Source organism: Bos indicus, chromosome 2 (assembly GCF_029378745.1).
Source record: "Bos indicus isolate NIAB-ARS_2022 breed Sahiwal x Tharparkar chromosome 2, NIAB-ARS_B.indTharparkar_mat_pri_1.0, whole genome shotgun sequence".
Lineage (NCBI taxonomy): Eukaryota > Metazoa > Chordata > Mammalia > Artiodactyla > Bovidae > Bos > Bos indicus.
Genome location: NC_091761.1, coordinates 103,261,643 through 103,272,199, shown reverse-complemented (window position 1 = coordinate 103,272,199; position 10,557 = coordinate 103,261,643).

Here is a 10,557-nt window from a genome sequence, read left to right as displayed (position 1 = left end):
ACGGCATAGGCAAGGATCAGGAAACAATTGCTTAATTAAACGTTAATTAAGGATATAAAGAGTAATAGAATGAGGATAGCTCAGTGAGGAAATTTAGTGGAGAAAAGCGGCTGAAATAAGGATAGCTCAGTGAGGAAATTCAGTGGAGAAAAGAGGCTGAATAATTCAGCCAGAAGGTAAGAGAAAGAACGACATGGTGAGACCAAGTTTCGGTGAACAAGGCCCCTGGATACTTTTGATAGTTCTTTTTTTTTACCATTCCGTTCCTTTTCCCCTTTCTTATATTTCATGACTTATGGAGTAAAAAGACTTTGTGTGTATGAATGTATTTTGTGGTGAAGTTAGCATCTGTGTAGAAGATCAGCAGTCAGCAGCTGCTTCTCTAGGTTGGTTGTGGGATGAAGAAAGAGAAAGGAAAGAAGGGAAGGTTAAGACAGATGATGAACTTAGGCAGGTGAGGATTATTGCCCATTAAAGGTTTTATTTTTTGGAAAATATGTGCAAATTATTGTATGCTTCCTATCTACCATCTATTTTTAACATCTTTTACTGAGTGTGCCAGTCACATTTTCATTTTTAACACTTATCTGAGGAATATATGAATAATTCCAAGTGAAGTAGGCATTCACAAAATGTTTTTGTTCTTTTAGCATTTAAATACATTAACTTTTTCTATATTGTCTTACTAGTTTGCTTATAATAAAGTAGCATATTATGACACAGTCTAGTCACTGTCTATTAGCTTCTCTTGGTTGTACTCAATGCTGAAAAGTACTCTTTAAAATGTACTTTTCTATTTATAGTCTTCTTGACATATGTCTAAACTAAATTAAAAAAAAAACAAAAACTAGACCAAAGCTGTATGATATAAGATGTTCACCTCAGCATCAAAATAATTAACATTTGCTGAGAAAAGCCAGGGACTGTGCTTAGCTCTCTTATATACATCATCATATTCACTGTTGCAACTCTATACAGTAACTTGTATTATTATCCTAATTTTTTATAACTGAGAAAATTGCTGTTTAGAGAGATTAAGTAACTTGACTAAGGTCACATAGCTAATAAATGAAAGAGATAGTCAGGAATTGAATGAAATCTGATTTTAATACTTCCTAGTCTCTATAAAAAATTGTGTTCAACAATAGAAGAATGCCCATGTGCATTATAACTTCAATACAATAGAACGTTATGGCATTGGAAATTGTGTATCCAAACAATTTGTGTTAAGTTTGGAAAATATATTTTAATAGCAAACAGAAGAATAAAATACACACTGATATGTTATGATATTCATATTATTATCTTTGCTATATAGAAAATTAATTGTGTGTGAATATCTATAGAAAAGAAGGGCAGTAGTAAATACAAGCATTAATAATGTTTATCTCTAAATGTGATAAGACTATGAATGTTTTTTGCTTTCTTATTATGCATTTCTATAATGAACATTATTACTTTTATAATCAGGAAAAAGATAATAAAAATCTTTAATTCTTACAATATCAGAGAGAAAATATAATGACTTGGTTTTTATGATTAAAGAAATGAGTCCATTTAATAACTTCTGGATCCATTTAAAGGTGCAGTCATTCAATTTGAGATCTGTTTTTGTTGTTTATGTCTATCTGATGTTCATACACAATGTAATATTCTCCTGCTGTTGGATTCTCTTTTTTATTTCTGTCTTATGTTGGAGATAAAGCAGAAAGTGTGTGTTTCTCATTGGGAAACTGGCATTTGAATGAGACAGTTGCTTTTCTCAGTTTAGAGAAGATAAAAGGAGTTATCAAAAAATGTTTTCTTTCACCTAAGGATGTTGGTCCCACTTCAACAATTGGTATTGATTGAACTCCAGTGCTTGCAAATTTAAAAGTCTAACACAGGGGATCTGCTTACTCTGAACTTTACAAATCAATGGATAAACTCAAAACAAAAACCCATTACAAAGCAACTTAGTGTTTATCTGTTTGGCAAGATAAGCATTTGTAAACAAGTATTTTCAACTGTGAGCATCAGTAATAACACTATGAGATCTGTATTGGATGTTAAATTTGCACACAACTATAAAGATAGGACAAAGCCAAAGGAGAAAATTACTTTTAAAAAGGTGGTCTTCTAGTCCATATTCTCAAATTGTTTTTCATTTATCTAAACTAGTGTCATTTCTCTTGACTTTTGATAGCATTTTTCTTATTGTCTCTGGAATATAGCATCTCACGTGACAAGCATGCCTTTGGTAGTTGATTAAATAGTATTGCTTCGTGGAAGCCTATAAACCAATTGAACCAGGCCAAATAAATGATACTAAATTGACTTGTATCTGATGAGTGTGTGTGTGTGTGTGTATAGTGATTGCTAATTAGTTTACTATTTAGCTCTGAAGTTGTCAAAGCTAAATCTTGATGTTAAATCTGGAGTTCATGTTTTACTTACTGAGGTTAACCAAACTGGTATTATCTATGTGGAATCAGTATTTTTTCATAAAAAGATTAACTCTTAGGTTTCAATCAATAGGTCAGTGTTTCATAGATTGTCTTTGGATCAGACAATGGACCAGATCCCCTAGCCCCCTCCAATTTGTTGCTGGCCATTACTTTTATAAAATACAATATTGACATACTAGAACAATGGAACAGAGAAGGCAATGGCACCCCACTCCAGTACTCTTGCCTGGAAAATCCTATGGAAGGAGGAGCCTGGTGGGCAGTCCATGGGGTTGCAAAGAGTCAGACACGACTGAGTGACTTCACTTTCACTTTTCACTTTTATGCATTGGAGAAGGAAATGGCAACCCACTCCAGTGTTCTTGCCTGGAGAATCCCAGGGACGCGGGGGGGGGGCCTGGTGGGCTGCCGTCTATGGGGTCGCACAGAGTCGGACACGACTGAGGTGACTTAGCAGCAGCAGCAGCAACAGAACCATGGAAAAGTGAAAATATAGACATACAAAAGAGAAACACACGTTTTAAATTATTAGTTTCAATAGATGTACAGTTAGCAGCAAATTTTGCCAAAAATTTTAAATCCTTACTTTCAATTTCTATAGTTAACTTGTCATGAACCTGTAACAGATACTTCTCAGACCTGCAGCAGTGTACCAACCACACTTTGGCTCTTCTGTGGATTCCTCTGCTCATTTCTCAGCCCCACACTGCTGCTTGGCTTGTGCTGGGAATCAGATTAGACAGCGGAATGAGGCTGGCTTTGTTATCCTCACCTCCACTTCCCCTTGAGAAAGCCTGTAGACTATAATTATATCTGTGTGCTACTGAGGTCTATCAAGTGTGGTGTTTTGATTTTATCCATGTATTTATAAACACTGCGGCAGGTGTTCCCAAGGTTCAGCTGCCTGTGGTTTCACATGATCATTTCAACTAATAAATGGGCCAGTGTCAGGGGATCCCCCAAACTGAGTACACAACTCAACCAGGGGAAAATATTACTGAGTGTTTTACATCTGTATGGATGAAATAGCTAATAGCCTCTGCAGTGTGTAGGACAATCATGGCCACAACAGTGAAGTTTTAAAACATTGTTAGAACTCAGTGTAATTGTTGACACTGAGCCCCTTGCTGTGGCTCATGTAGACAACTTAAGCTAATTCATTTAATTTTCTCCCAGTTTAAAACTGAGTTTTCAGGTTACCTCAGGAGTTAGACGAAGAAGGCAATGGCACCCTACTCCAGTACTCTTGTCTGGAAAATCCAATGGACAGAGGAGCCTGGAAGGCTGCAGTCCATGGGGTCGCTGAGGGTTGGACACGACGGAGCAACTTCACTTTCACTTTTCACTTTCATGCATTGGAGAAGGAAATGGCAACCCACTCCAGTGTTCTTGCCTGGAGAATCCCAGGGATGGGTGAGCCTGGTGGGCTGCCGACTATGGGGTCACACAGAATTGGACACCTGAAGTGACTTAGCAGCAGCCGCAGCAGGAGTTAGAATCCATTCAGCATTTCAAAACTTCTTCCCCCTTCCTCACTAGTGGATTCTAACCCCTCAGGGAATGAATGCAGCCTACAACCCAAGTCTGCAGGGGAGCAGGAAGGTGGAAGACGTTTCCCTTGCTTGATCTTTTCTACTAGAGGTAGGTGACACTGGCTGCCATGCTGCTGTCAGCACAGTCAGTGCGGCAGCTGCTTCATGAGATGGAAAATTGGCATTTCTGCAGCTGTTCCTGCTTCTGTTGAGTAATTCACTGGTTGTAAGATCCCCCCGGAGAAGGCAATGGCAACCCACTCCAGTACTCTTGCTTGGAAAATCCCATGGATGGAGGAGCCTGGTGGGCTGCCGTCTATGGGGTCGCACAGAGTCAGACACGACTGAAATGACTTAGCAGTAGCAGTAAGATCCCCCAGATGCAGTTGCATGCCCTCATCATGCTAGGGTCCAAGTACATTTCTCTGTGGGGCAAGAGCTTCTCTTAACTGACATCTAGGTTCTTGGATAACTTTTGTCCTTTATTCAGAGGACTATTGGAAATGTCAAGGCCAGGTTGTCAGACTTGAGAGCTTGGCCTTGACCCTTCAGCTCTTCTCCTTTATAAACCCTACCTTCATTAAGGCCAAGAAATAGGAAATCCATCTAGTGAAGCTCTAGCCATCAGGAGTCTCTTAGTCAGAAGCTGAGGTATATGGGTTGAGATGCCAGGGAGAGAGTGAGGGATGAGGGAGGGGAAGAACCCTTCTACCCTAATCCCTGGGCCCCAGGGCCAGAATGTAGTTGCCCTCATGGCTCTTTTCCCATGGTAGGAATGATTTTCATTGAATCAGCCAGCCAGGAAGCTTGGAATCATCCATGAAAACCTCATGTGATGAAAATAATCTATGATGTTTAGAAATCAGGATAGTGAGTACCTTTGTCAAGGGTAGAATCTGGGGACTCCTGAAGATGCCGATAACATTGTTTCTTGATCAGCATGTTGTGTTCTATGAAATTTTAAATTTCATAATATCACTGAGCTCTATACTAATGATTTGTATACATTTTTGTATTTATGTTATACTTGCAATAAAATTAATTTTTAAATTGTACTCCTTTTAATTTATATTAATAAATGTTGGTATTGACAGGGGGCAGACTAGTATAACTATGTAATAGTCATATTTGTTTTCTACTTTGCTGTCATTGAACTCAATCAGAAAATGTCTGCTATTTGTCAGCATTTTGTGTCACTTGTTTTGAATTTAATACAATGGACTTCTTCATCTGTGACAGGGACTATATCACCTGAAATCTGTATTTTGTTCTCAAAAGACTTGAATCTTGGCATTTTTCAAGTGATGTATTCTAGAAAAGAATTTCTTAAAATGTAGCCTAGGGATGCCTAAGACTCTTTTAGGGGGTCTGCAAGGTCAACATTCTTTTCATAATAATAATAAGATGTTGAAGAAGGAAATGACAACCCATTCCAATATTCTTGCCCACAAAATCCTATGGACAGAGGAGCCTGGCAGGCTATAGTCCATGGTATCTCAAAAGAGTCAGACACGACTTAGCAACTAAACAATAAGATGTTACTTGCTTTTCCACTCTTATTCTCCCATGAGTTGAGTTTCCAGTGGCTCCATGACATGTGATGACATCATCTTTATGACACCTACTGGAGCTTGTGCTTATGTATTCTCTTGTGTATTCTTTGTAAAGTGTTGAAAGTGTTAGTCACTCTTTGTAACTCTTTGTAAAGTGAAAGTGAAAGTTGCTCAGTGGTGTCCAACTCTTTGTGACCCCATGGACTATATAGTCCATGGAATTCTCTAGGCCAGAATACTGGAGTGGGTAGCCTTTCCCTTCTCCAGGGGATCTTCCCAACCCTGGGATCAAACCCAGGTCTCCCATTTTGCAGGCCGATTCTTTACCAGCTGAGCTACAGAGGAAGTCCAAGAATACCATAGTGGGTAGACTATCCCTTCTACAGCAGATCTTCCCGATCCAGGAATCGAACCAGGGTCTCCTGCATTGCAGGAGGATTCTTTACCAACTGAGCTATCTGGGAATCCCTTTGTAACTGAGCTATACAGGGAACTGTTTGTAATCCCACCCTTAATTTTGAATATAATAAATATTATAGATACAGCCTCCATAAACTATAGTTGTTCACAGTCTTCAATAATTATTTAGAGTGTAAAAGCTTCTGAGACCAAAAAGTTTGAGACCAAAAAATCAGGCAGTTAATTGTGTTTACAATGAAATGCAGAGACAATTTGACTATGAGAAATTTAGGAGTTTTTGCTATTTGATACTTGGTGTACAGTATGCCATAGCAGTAGTTGGGTAGCATTGGAGAAGGAAATGGCAACCCACTCCAGTGTTCTTGCCTTGAGAATCCCAGAGACGGGGGAGCCTGGTGGGCTGCCATCTATGCACAGAGTCAGACACGACTGAAGCAACTTAGCAGTAGCAGTAGCAGTGTTCAGACAAAGAAACAAATTCTTCCTTAGAACTTTCAGAAGAAACACAGCCTCGCCAACTCCTTGATTTTAGGACTTCTGGCTTCCAGAATTATAGGAAAACAAATTTGTGTTGTTCTAAACCATGAATCCTGTGGTAATTTGTTGAGGTCACAATAATAAACTAATACAGGCTTGTTTCAGAGGAAACTATGATTTGTTGAATTTCTCCTGTATACCAGGTCCTGAGCAAGATCACATAACCAGCAATTAGAAAAACTAAGGTTCAAATTCAGGCTTACCTACATTCAGAGACTAAGTTCTTCTCACTGAACTACGTTTTCCACCAAAAATATGATGTTAACTTCGGTAGGATCAGTTCTGGAAACTTGAATTCTCTAAGGACGATGATTTGTGTTGCTATGTATCATTAACACAGTTAAGGTCCCGATGCCACATTGATCTTGCACCTTTACTTGGCTATTAATGATCCACTCGATATATATAGTGCTGTGAGTGACTTTATTGCCATTCAGTATCTTCCAATTGGGAGTTATTTCCCTCCACATTCCTCCATTTATTCCTAAGTAGAAATTAACTCTCAGACTGCAGCATGTTCATTTACCTTTGAAAATGAAATGTGTGAGTGTTGAATGTCAGGCTCTCTCTCATGAGACGGATATTCTAGAATGAATTCGCATTCAACATGGGTAAGATAAGATTATTTGCTTTATCTTTTAAAAAATTTGTTGGTGAAATATGCTGATTCTTCTAGTCTAAAGCTGAATATTTACCTATTATATAGATATTCAACACCAGCTTATCTGGAGGAATATTTTAAAGGTGGGATGGGTTTTAAAACAAATCATTTAGGATAGATGGAGCTTGCTTTTTTTTTTAGGTAGCTTAACTGTAAACATGGTTTAAAAAAAAAAAAAAGTTCAAAATATCCAAATATTCAGACATGCAATTTAAATGCTCAAGAAATACCACGTATTTGGGGAAAGTGAAAGTGAAAGTCGCTCAATCGTGTCCAACTCTTTGCAACCCCATGGACTATACAGTCCGTGGAATTCTCCAGGCCAAAATACTGTATTTGGGGAAACCACATTGATAGGCCCATATCTTAAGGTGGTGGTAGCAAACAGGATATTTTCATTTTGCCTTAATCTTTGCTTTTCCTCTACTTCTTTCCGTACTGTTCCAAGAGTTATGATATTAATTTCTGAGTTGATATTAGGCAGGACTCAAGATCACTAAATCCCTAAACAGCTACCTGTTGGATTACAGCTACTTCTACTAGATTCCCCGTGGGAGATCCTTTCCCTGAGGATGAGGCCAAGCCCATGAGTACTGTTTATCCCTTTATAGGTTTGGTGGCAGCATCTTTATGGAATTCCTAGGCCTGATGAGTTATGCTGGGCTACATGAGGGTTGAAACCATTCCTATGTGTCTTTTGTTTAAGGCCTAACTAAAAACAGTTCCTTCCGATCTTTTCACTTTAATGGCAAAGGAAAAGGATAAACCCAAAGAACTAAGGGGGTGGAAGGGATGATTTTTCTCCCTCTAGGACCAAAAGTAAAGCAGTCTAACGCTTTGCCCCAGGCCAGGCCTTCTTTTTACAAGATGGGAGGGAGAGTTTGGGTGGGTGGTCAGAGGAGGCAGTTGAAGGAGTTGACTAGTAGGTGGAAAGCAGGGCCTCATCGTCTTTCTAGAGCTGATGGGAAAGTCATTTTAATGAGACAAGTCAGAAAGGACAGGACATCTGAGGAACCAAATCCAGCTGGAGAGCATCACCAGAAGATGTGGTGCCCTTACCTTACCATAACACTAATAGTTCTTCCCTATGTCCCAACACCATGGCCCAATGAAGATCCTCAGAAATTAACACTGCTTCTCCTTAAGAGTGGAGGGCAGTGGGGACTGGAGCCTTGATCCGATCCCAGAGGCCAAAAATATATAGGTATTTTCCAACAGATGGTTAATGCCTGGTCAAGACTTACCTCCCCAGGAATGTCTAGGGTCTGTCAGGTCAACAGAGAGGTGATACAAAGCTGGTGCTCTTCCCTACCAGCCTTCCACAGAGTCTGTGCTGCCTCATTCCTCCAGCACTCCATTTAAATCAAGGGAGGCAAAGAATCTTGCCAGTTTGCATTGTTACGTGGTGTGTGTGATCACAGCCTCTGAATGTTCTGGGATGCTCCATGGCAATGCAGCAATAACATGGTTGGTTTAGTTGCTCAGTCATGTCTGACTCTTGTGACCCCATGGACTGTATCGTACCAGGTTCCTCTGTCCATGGGATTCTCCAGGCAAGAATACTGAAGTGGGTTGCCATTTCCTTCTCCAAGGGATCTTCTGGACCCAGGAATCAAACCCAGGTCTCCTGCATTGCAGCAGATTCATTGCCGACTGAGCTACAAGGGATTGATGCAGCAATAAGTATGAATCAATTAAGCGGTTATTAGGTTCAGAGTCTCAGGCAATGGCATAGTTGGCTTTACACTGACTTTGTTATATGTGAAATCCCCATAGCTTTCACAAAATTCTCAACTCCATTTTTGACCTAAATCTTTCTTCAAAATTTCCAGATTCCATTAATCTACAAAGCTTCTTTCCAACTGTGATGTGGGAGTAATTTTCTTTATTTTGTCCTATAGGTTCTATTGTGGTTCAGCATTTTTAAAAATTGAGGACTCTATTGTTTGTGTGTGTGTGTGTATATATATATATATATATATATTTTTTTTTTTCTTCTCTTTTGGGTGGTCAAGCACGTTTTGAAGGCACCTATTTTTACTGTTCAGTCACCAAGTTGTGTCTGACTCTTTGCAACCCTGTGGACTGCAGCACGCCAGGCTTCCCTGTCCTTCACCATCTCCCAGAGCTTGCTCAAACTCATGTCCATTGAGTTGGTGATGCCATCCAACCATCTTGTCCTCTGTCATCACTTTCTTCTCCTGCGTTCTGTCTTTCCTAGCGTCAGGGTCTTTTCTTTTTTTTTTTTTTTTTTTTGTTTACATTTATTTATTTTTTTTTTTTCTTCCAATTTTATTTTATTTTTAAACTTTACATAATTGTATTAGTTTTGCCAAATATCAAAATGAATCCGCCACAGGTATACATGCGCTCCCCATCCCGAACCCTCCTCCCTCCTCCCTCCCCATACCATCCCTCTGGGCCGTCCCAGTGCACCAGCCCCAAGCATCCAGCATCATGCATCGAACCTGGACTGGCAAATCGTTTCCTACATGATATTTTATATGTTTCATTGCCATTCTCCCAAATCTTCCCACCCTCTCCCTCTCCCACAGAGTCCATAAGACTATTCTATACATCAGTGTCTCTTTAGCTGTCTCGTACACCAGGTTATTGTTACCATCTTTCTAAATTCCATATATATGCATTAGTATACTGTATTTATGTTTTTCCTTCTGGCTTACTTCACTCTGTACAATAGGCTCCAGTTTCATCCACCTCATTAGAACTGATTCAAATGTATTCTTTTTAATGGCTGAGTAATACTCCATTGTGTATATGTACCACAGCTTTCCTATCCATTCATCCGCTGATGGACATCTAGGTTGCTTCCATGTCTTGGCTATTATAAACAGTGCTGCGATGAACATTGGGGTACACGTGTCTCTTTCCCTTCTGGTTTCCTCAGTGTGTATGCCCAGCAGTGGGATTGCTGGATCATAAGGCAGTTCTATTTCCAGTTTTTTAAGGAATCTCCATACTGTTCTCCATAGTGGCTGTACTAGTTTGCATTCCCACCAACAGTGTAAGAGGGTTCCCTTTTCTCCACACCCTCTCCAGCATTTATTATTTGTAGACTTTTGGATCGCAGCCATTCTGACTGGTGTGAAATGGTACCTCATAGTGGTTTTGATTTGCATTTCTCTGATAATGAGTGATGTTGAGCATCTTTTCATGTGTTTGTTAGCCATCTGTATGTCTTTTTTGGAGAAATGTCTATTTAGTTCTTTGGCCCATTTTTTGATTGGGTCGTTTATTTTTCTGGAGTTGAGCTGTAGGAGTTGTTTGTATATTTTTGAGATTAGTTGTTTGTCGGTTGCTTCATTTGCTATTATTTTCTCCCATTCTGAAGGCTGTCTTTTCACCTTGCTAATAGTTTCCTTTGATGTGCAGAAGCTTTTGAGGTT